This window comes from Ambystoma mexicanum, chromosome 12, assembly GCF_040938575.1.
Source record: "Ambystoma mexicanum isolate Mex_15411 chromosome 12, UKY_AmexF1_1, whole genome shotgun sequence".
NCBI classification, from domain to species: domain Eukaryota; kingdom Metazoa; phylum Chordata; class Amphibia; order Caudata; family Ambystomatidae; genus Ambystoma; species Ambystoma mexicanum.
The window spans coordinates 1,143,528,532-1,143,537,895 of NC_090936.1; positions in this window are offsets into that span (position 1 = coordinate 1,143,528,532).

The following is a 9,364-nucleotide window of genomic DNA, read 5'->3' on the forward strand; positions in this document are numbered from 1 at the left end:
CACCCACAACACTCTCACTACCACCACCCATTACGTGTGCTGGTTGGGTTTTGTTTGTGCCATTCTGGGCTATGTTTGACGAGTCCTCCCAAGGCTGCTTTGTTCTTCATATTGAAGCAAAGAAAAAAGCCAGAGGTCACGCTCCTGGGAAATCCCCACACCCGAGTAATGGAGGAGTCCAGAAATGGGACAAAATGACTGCTTTAATAACATTTCAAAAGCAGGCATATGCACATGGACGTCTGAAGATTCCAATGCACTCTCAACTACTTCCAGGCTGGTACTGGGTTTTACACAGTGACATCACAAACAAAAGATACATTCCTAAAACTTCAGATGAGATGGGAATGGGCAAACAGTATGGATAGGTACACATTCTATATGGGATAGGTGATCTAATTGGTCCGATCATATCTCCCTGTGTTCTTGAGCCTCTCCAGTGTCTTGCATTCATTTCAATGCAACTGTGGCTTCCATCTTTATTTACATGGATGTTCATTTTAGTTGCGTTTAAGCATCAGGAAGCAGTTCATGTGTATTTTTGTGCATCTTTCTGTTTCCGTGTGGCAAAAGGTATATGTGTGTTAGTCCTCTATGTGATTCATAAGCATTTTCTTTGTGTGTAAGAGAAATGCGACCTAAGTGCCTACATAACTTTGTGCAGGAATGCGTGTGCTTCATGTCTAACACATCTACATGTGTGTGTGTTTTCAGCCATGTTGCCTCTTCATGATTACTTCAGTGATGTCATCTAGTTGTGGTCTGTAGGGCTGCTTGAGCCAGTGACGTCTGTCACCTTGGTGGTATACCAGGGAGGGGGCTTAGGCACCCCAGTACAATATTTTGTGCCCCAGAAACCACCTATCAACACCCAACTTGTTCACCCTACCTTCACCCACTCAATCCCTGCCCTCTCTACCCTCACTCACCCTACCCTAATGCTATCTACCCCGCACCCTACCTCTACACTTTCTACCTCGACCCACCCAACCCCACTCTCTCTACCCCAACCACCCTACCCACACTCTCTCTACTACCAACCACACACCCTGACCCCACCATCTCTATACCTACTAACCCTGAAACCACCCTCTCTACTCCCACCCACCCTCTCCATCACCATCCACTCTATGCCCACACTCTCTACCCCAAGCCACTCTCTCTGCCTCCACCCACCCACTCTATATGTACTCTCCCTACCCCCACCCACTCCACTCTCTCTAATGAAAACCCACCCTACCTCAATGCCCTCTGCCCCCACCACCCACCCTACCTCCACTCTCTCTACCCCCACCTACTCTAACTCCACTCTCACTACACCCGCCATACTCCGGCACTCTAATCCCACTCTCTACCCCACCCACCCTACCCCCACTCTCTCTAACACCAACCACCCACCATACATCCACTCTCTCTACCCCACCCTACCTCCACCCTACCTCCACTCTCTCTACCAACACCCACCAACCTTTCATCCATTCTCTCTACAAACCTCCACTCTCTCTCTCTACCCTCACCCATGCTACTCCCACTCTCTGTACCCACACCCACCCTACTCTCACTCTCTCTACCCCCACTCACCCTACCGGAATGCTATCTAGCTCCCACCCTACCGCTACCCTTTCTACCTTCACCCACCCTACCCCCACTCTCTCTACCCCCAACCACCCTACCCACACCCTCTCTACTACCAACCACACACCTTGACCCCACCATCTCTATACCCACTCACCCTGACCCCACCCCCTCTACCTCCACCCACCCTCTCTATCACCATCCACTCTATGCCCACCCTCTCTAGTCCCAACCCACTCTATCTAACCCATCCACTCTACATGTACGCTCCCTACCTCCACCTACTCCACTCTCTCTTCTGAAAACCCACCCTACCTCCACATTCGCTCTACCCCCACCCACCCTCCCACCCTACCTCCACTCTCTCTACCCCCACCCACCCCCTACCTCCACTCTCTCTACCCCACCTACTCTACCTCAACTCTCACTATACCCACCCTACTCTAGCACTCTAATCCCACTCTCTACCACACCCACATCTACCCCACCCCACTCTCTCTACCACCAACCACCCACCATACACCCACTCTCTCTACCCCACCCTACCTCCTCTCTCTACCAACACCCACCAATCCTACATCCACTCTCTCTACAAACCTTCACTCTCTCTCTCTACCCTCACCCATACTACCCCCGCTCTCTGTACCCACACCTACCCTACTCTCACTCTCTCTTTACCCTCACCCACCCTACCCCCACTCTCTCAACCCCCACCCAACCCTCACTTTCTCTACCTCCACCCGCCCTACCCCCCTGTCTCTCTCTCTCTACACCGATACACCCTACCCGCACTCTAAACCAACCACCCTGCCTCCACTCTTGCTACCTCCACCCACCCAAACCCACTCTTTCTACCCCCACCCGCCCAACCTTTGCTCTCTCTCTCTCGCCCACCATTACGCAATTCTCTCTAGCTCCCCCACCCAACTATATTTACAAACACTCCCATCTCTACCCCTTCTCACCCTCTAGCTCTATTGCTTACCTTCTCACTCTCAACCTTTCTCGTTCTTATTATCTCTTGTGCAAACTCTCCCAATTGCTTCCTTCCTTGCTCTATTCTACTTTTCTTGCACACCTACACCCCTTATTGCATCCTCCTTTGAAACGTTGCACTCTCCTCCTTGCACCCTGGTGCCTGTAAATGCAAAAAACAACAGTAAACGCTAAAACTAGTGGCTTTGCCAATGCTTGTTTAATTCCTTGGAGCACAGAAAGTGATCTTAAAATCAGGTGTACAAATGTTACACTTCGCAGGAGGTGAATTGTTTGTTTGGCAGCTGGGGTGGGGGCTTAGAACAGAATTATCATGTCCGACTCCCAATCAGGCACCGCCTATCGAATACCAATTGTTTATGTTTATGTTTATTAGGTTTATATAGCGCTTTAATCCAAAGCGCTTTACCACCGACATGTCATTTTAACACAAGCGGAAAAACCATTGGATTCCTATGGAATCCTCCTGCTTTTAGTGACAAACCCATTGTAAAATGCCTCCCACATTTGCATACATTGTAATGGGCCTGAAAAGATGACCCACCAAGGCGCATTATTGAGCACCTTAGACAGGCTTCCTCTGTCCTTTAAGGTTATCTGAGGACAACCTCTGTGACCACTTTACGATTAAATTAGGTGAATTATTTACTGCAATGTAGCAGCCTTTAGCAGAACATCTTAGTGACTCAATGTAATAGGTCATTTTATTCAGGTGGTGGCGTAAAAGTGACACAGCGACAACTGTTCAATATACGTGTTTCTGTTAGACACTGTCTAACCTGTTAGATTTTTTTGTTTATTAAACAATTGTTTAACACAACCACATTGGTAAAAAAAGGAAAAAATATGCATCACCAATAAAAAAAGATGTGGCATCTAGAATAGGCCAGGAAACAAACTGGGTTATTGGATTGATAACAATATATCCTATAGTGCCAGGCTCTATTTAACTTATTGGGTATTTATAATGCGCCTACACACAAGTGTTTCAAGGCGCAACAGGGGAGACCAAGTGCAGGGGAAGACTGGTCAAGGAGGCCATGGTGCCCTGTATAAATCTGAAGGAACCAGGCAGCCAGTCAAGAGGCAGAGGGGGTCATTAGCAGGGCAGGGGGATAGGGAAGGAGGAAGAAAAAAGCAGGGTCTTGAGAAGCTTTCGGAACTTCAGGAGATCCGGCTCAAGTCTGAGAGGGCTAGGGAGGCCATTCCAGTGGGAGGCATCTGTGGAGGAGAGGGATCTACCCCCACTCTCTGCTTGGAAAAGCATCTGATCTGTAGAGAAGACCGAAGGGCTCCAGCAGGGAGGTATTTAGGGAGAGAGAGAGTTGGATGTAGTGGGGTCCCAGGCCCCAGAAAGCCTTGTGGATTATGCTGAGGGATTTGAACTTGATCCTCGCAGCAACTGGGAGCCAGTGGAGAGAATTAAGGGCTGCAGAGCTCTGGTCCCTGGGCTTGAGGCCAAGGATACGTCTTGCAGTCCTATTCTGGATTAGTTGAAGGGGGCGAAGGGAGGATTTAGGCAGATTGAGGAAGAGGCTGTTGTAGTAGTTCACCCTAGAGAGGACCAGAGCTCTGGAGACATTGAGTTTCTGGGAGAAGGTGATGAAAGAGAGATGCCTCTGATGAGGTGCAGCTGAAAGTAGGCCTTCTTGTCAAGGTCCGTGATGTGAGGAGAGAACGAGAGAGAGGAGTCGAAGATGACACAAAGGTTTTTTCCTCACAGGCGGGTGAGGGGAGGGGGCCCATGGCAGGTTGCCAGAGTGTAGGAAGTAAGGAGGGAGCTGAGGTCCCAATGAGAAGGATCTCAGTCTTACTGGCATTAAGGCAGAGATTGCTAGCAGTGCACCATGCCTGAATAGCAGACAGACAGTCAGGAATGAGAGAGGAAGAGGAGGAGGCAAAGGAGGGAAGCCTGAAGGAGAGCTCCATGTCGTCAGCATAACACTGGAAGTGAGGAGAGAAGACGGAGATCAAATGGGCTAAAGGGGCAAGGTAGATGTTAAAAAGCCATGGTGAGAGGATAGAGCCCTGAGTGATACCACAGGTGGAGAAAGAGATGGAGGAGAGAAAAGGGCCCAGTTGGACCTGCAAAAATCGGTCAGAGAGGAAGGAGTTCAACCAGTCCAGAGCCAGGTCTGTGATGCCAAAGGTATCACAGAGCCGATTAATAAGGATGGCATGATTGACCATATCAAAGGCAGGGGAAAGGACAAGAAGTATAAGAACGGAAGAGAGTTGAAATCGAGATTAGAGAGCAAGTCTTCACGGGTGTTTAGGAGTGCAGTTTTGGTGCCTCTGAAGCCAGACTGGTGGTCGTGGAGACAACCAACAGATTCAGTAATGTAATGTAATTAAGAGGATTTGTAGATCATGAACAAAGGCTGAGAGGCATTTAGGCACTAAGGAGATACAGGTGAGAGCGGTAGCGAGATGAATCAAAATAGATATGACTTCAGGTTCTTTTGAAACTGGAGATAGCCAGGGATGTTACGAAAAATTGTCAGCAGGGAATTCCAAAGCGTTGGGGCAAGAAAATAGCTGTGAGTAGCGCGATATACAAGGCATAGGATTTTAAACTTGATCCGGCTCCTAATAGGAAGCCAGTGCAGTTGACAGAGTAGATCGTTAGAATGGGTGTGGTGGATAAGCTGGGATATGGCCCGCTTCCCTAAGAGTTTGCCCAGGAAGGGGGTAATGGAGATAGGGTGGTAGTTAGCCAGACAGGAAGGATTGGCAGAAGTCTTTTTGAGGATTGGGTGCACAAAGGAGTGCTTGAGGAGTAACGGAAGGATCCAGTGGCAAAGGAGTGATTGTAGAAATCACCCAAGGCTGGAGCAAGGGAGACAATGTTGTCCTTGATAGTTCTGGAGGAGAAGAGCAGCACCTGTTTGGATGAGACTTTCATAGAGCGGACTTGTCTATAAACCTCATCAGGTGATATGGGAGAGAAAGAGGAGAGTAGGAGGGAAGGGGTGAGGGGGCCAGGGGAGTCCTGAAAGTGGATAAGGGAAAAGGGAGTGGTGAAGGGGAGAGTGAGGACAGGAGGTCCTGAGCTTTAGTAATGTACTGAGAGGCCAGTGCAGTGCAGAGGGCCAGAGAAGGCAGAGGAGAAAAGGAGACTGCAATAGGATTGGCAAGTCCTTGCAGATTTTGAAAAGTTCAGCCGTGTTGTTAGTGGCCCCAGAGATGCGGGCTTGGATATAGGCCTTCTTCTACAACCTGTTGCTCTCCAGATGTTTTACACTATGGGGTCATTACAATTTTGCCGGTGCGGTAAAACTGCCCGTAGAACTGCGGGTAATTCTGGCACTGGTAATTTTACCACACCGGCAAAACACAAGTTTACCGGTGGGGACACTGATTTACCAACAGCCAAATCAGGCCCCACCATCAAATAAATGCCCGAATTACTGGTACTGGTGCCGGTAATTATAGCAATCCCCTGGGATTTCTTGGAATGGGAATTTCCCGCCGTTGCCAGCATTTGGAATATCCTGGAAATCCCAGAAATACCAGGATACGGTAGGGCAGTTTCCGGCAGGATAACGGAAAACTTAGAATGACCCCCTATGACTCCCAGGAGCCCTCACCATTGACTTTGATGATTAAATCTGTAACGTTTATGTTCCACGCTCACTGTAACCTTGAGCAAAGCATCATCCTTACAACTAAGACATCTTCTTGCAACAGCGCCTCGACGCCTCTGGGCTGCTAGTGCGCTTTACAAATATAAAAATAAATAAATAAATAAGGCTGAAGGTAGCTGTAGTCCAAAGGTGGCAGACCCCTGCTTAGGGTAATGCTGTGCCCACGGAATATAAACGTTTCTTCTTTATGTGTATTTTGTATGCGTGTGTGTGTGTAACTACCTTACCATATTTAAGTCCGCGTGCACAGACTTTACCACTTTCCACGGTCTGCTTGCCAGATGTCTTTGTGGCTGTGATCTGCAAAGGGCTGCAAAAGGACCGGTTTCATTTGCTCTACAGCCGTCCATCCAAAAAGCAGGAAATCAGTCCTGCCTTCAAGGTGTGGGCCTTGTCCATAAGGATCTTGTTATATATTTGCTTGACATCACTGAGGGCCTGATTTTAACATTGGCCTGAAAAAAATGCTTATTGTTCTGCAGAAGGCGAGTTTCCCTTCTATGACTTTGCCTCTCAACCAACTCTACCCTACACCCTACCATGCTTGATACATTGTGTACCATTAACCCGGGTGATAATACCACCTAGTACAGTGCTTAGAGGCTGGTGAAATCCGTCTTGAAGTGCTATACAGGAACTCAAATTATTATCATTGTGTGTACAGCTCTCATAATTTCTGAGAGCCATTCAGGGAATGGACTCTGCCTGTAGAGCTGTACTGCTAATTTGCATAGCAACCATGAAAAAGTGTCATAGCAACCGCTACTGTGGAACTTTCTTCACAAATTGATCTTTGATGTGGAAGTGTGCAGCAGATGTGGGGCCTCTTGTGTTGTACGTGTCGGCCACTAACAGGTGGTGCTGGAAGACATGCTCGCCAGGCACCCCACTAATGAGATAGGTCTTACAAATAAGCTATGGCCATTGGCAGCGGGCAAAGCAGAAGCTACCTCGCCCCATGGTAAGGTGTCAGAAACAATACCAGGTGCGGAGCACCAAGGGGCGAATCGGGATTTTACCCCTACTGGGGCGATACTGACCAGACGCTGGCCACCTAAAGAGCTGCAATGAACGGGACAGGATGCAGATGACAAAGAGTGTCCGCAAAATACTGATGTGTGGCCAACACCTTAAAAATTGCCTGCCAATAGGGGTTGCTTTTCTGCAGCTATAATATAAGGAATAACAACAGCAAGCTGGAGGTTTATGACAATGACTATAGGCAGCTGGTCCTGAGTCAAAATGGGCCTCATTATGAGCATGGTGGTAATGGAAAAAAGTGTCAGTAATGTAATTACCACCACTTTTACCGTTCCGCCAAACTACAGGTAACAGATACTACTGGCAATTCCACCAACGCTAATACAGCCGGTGGAATTAATACTGGAGAAATAGCACCAACACACTATGGTCATTTCCCCTGAGAAAGGGCAGGGGAAGGTCTTTTCATCCTGTGGTGCTTTGCTGCGTGTTAGGGCACTGCCGTCACGCCCTCAGCACAGTAGAATGTTGTCTTTGGTGTGGCACCCTGTGCCTTGTTGGGGCTCTGCAGTCACCACTGCCGCCCAGTGCTCTGTTTATCTTTCTGCCAGTGGGGCACTGTACTCACCACCGCAGCCCGGCTACTTCAATATGCTCCTTGTGGGGAAGACAGTGGAAAGGACCTGCCTGCTCCCTCGTCACACCTGAACTCACAGATGGGGGGGGGGGCGAGGCCCACACCAGTCCTTCCGGTGCTCCATGTCGGCATCAATGGATCTTCACCATGTGCAGGGCTTTAAGTGGGGTAAGAAATCGAGGGGGGGGGGGCTCATTTTGGGGCGTGGCTTGTGGGATGAGCGTGGCCTAAAAAGTACACAAACCATAGTAAGGTACACAAACAAATATATAAATGCATGTAAGCATTTATATATTTGTATGCATACCTTACTATGGTGTGTGTAGTATGCAAGCCATCTTTTATAAACATAGAAATATGTAACATATTTATATGTTTATAAAGATGGCTTGAAAAGTACACAAACCATAGTAAGGTACGCACATAAATATATAAATGCTTACATTTATATATTTGTTTACGTGCCTTACTATGATTTGTGTTCTTCAATATGGCTTGAAAAGTGCACAAGTGCACGACGGACAAAGCCTGAGGCGTCTTTGTCCGTCTGCAAAGCTTTATAAAAGATGGCTTGAACTGTGTACTTTTTAATCCATCTTTTGTAACATCGAAATATGTCAAGGAATCCCCAGGTTCGCCAATGGTTAAAGACACCTCAGCGACCTGGGGTGGGGGGTGGGGAAACAAAGGGACAGTAACTTCCTCTGGTGACCCCACGCGTGAGGGGTCACCAGAGGAATTTACAGTGCCTGACAGAAGTCACTTCTGTCAGCTTGCCTGACTTAATGGCGGGCGCATCTCCTTTCGCGGCTGCAGCGGGATAATGTGTCCCGCCAATGTTGTGGTGGGACTGGGGGGCCCCCGCTCAGCCCCACTTTTTGGAGACTGATGGGCCCATCAAACACATTATGCTGTTTTCATGTCTAGAGAGCATTTAAATAAAGTATTTTGCCTCCCTAGTGTATGTGTCTATTTATTTACCTAACTTTCCCTAATCCACCTCGCCGGGCCCTAATTAGGCCATGGGCTACAAAGTTCCAAACAACTGGAGCACCAACGGGTTAATGAAAGCTTTTCAGGCTATTGCAAATAGGAACTTCTTTCTTCCAGGGATTGTTTTATAACTAGATGAGCTCCTGGCTGAATTAAAACAAATGTTCTACCTAGTGGCTGAATTACAGCTAAAGATCAAGTGATTTCAATGTTTTTTCATTGTAGATTTGCAATAAACTTCTGGCTTCAGCTTTTGGTTCTGTCCAAAATGTGTTCACCTGAAGCACTGGGAAGGGCACTGCCCCCCACCTTGTTGTGGGGATGAGGGTAGGAGATGGGCGGGAGATGGGAAGAGAACAGACTCCCGAGAAGCCTGAGGCAGCCCTTACAGATTTGAACTCTGAGCGTCATGGGAGTCATAGTCCAAAATATCCGACGAGCAGCGATTTGCAGATCCCGGTAAAAAGGAATAAAATGAGGGGTGCTCCCCTGCCTAGTCTCTCCGGAAGCTCCTATATTCTGGTTTTATAGTGCC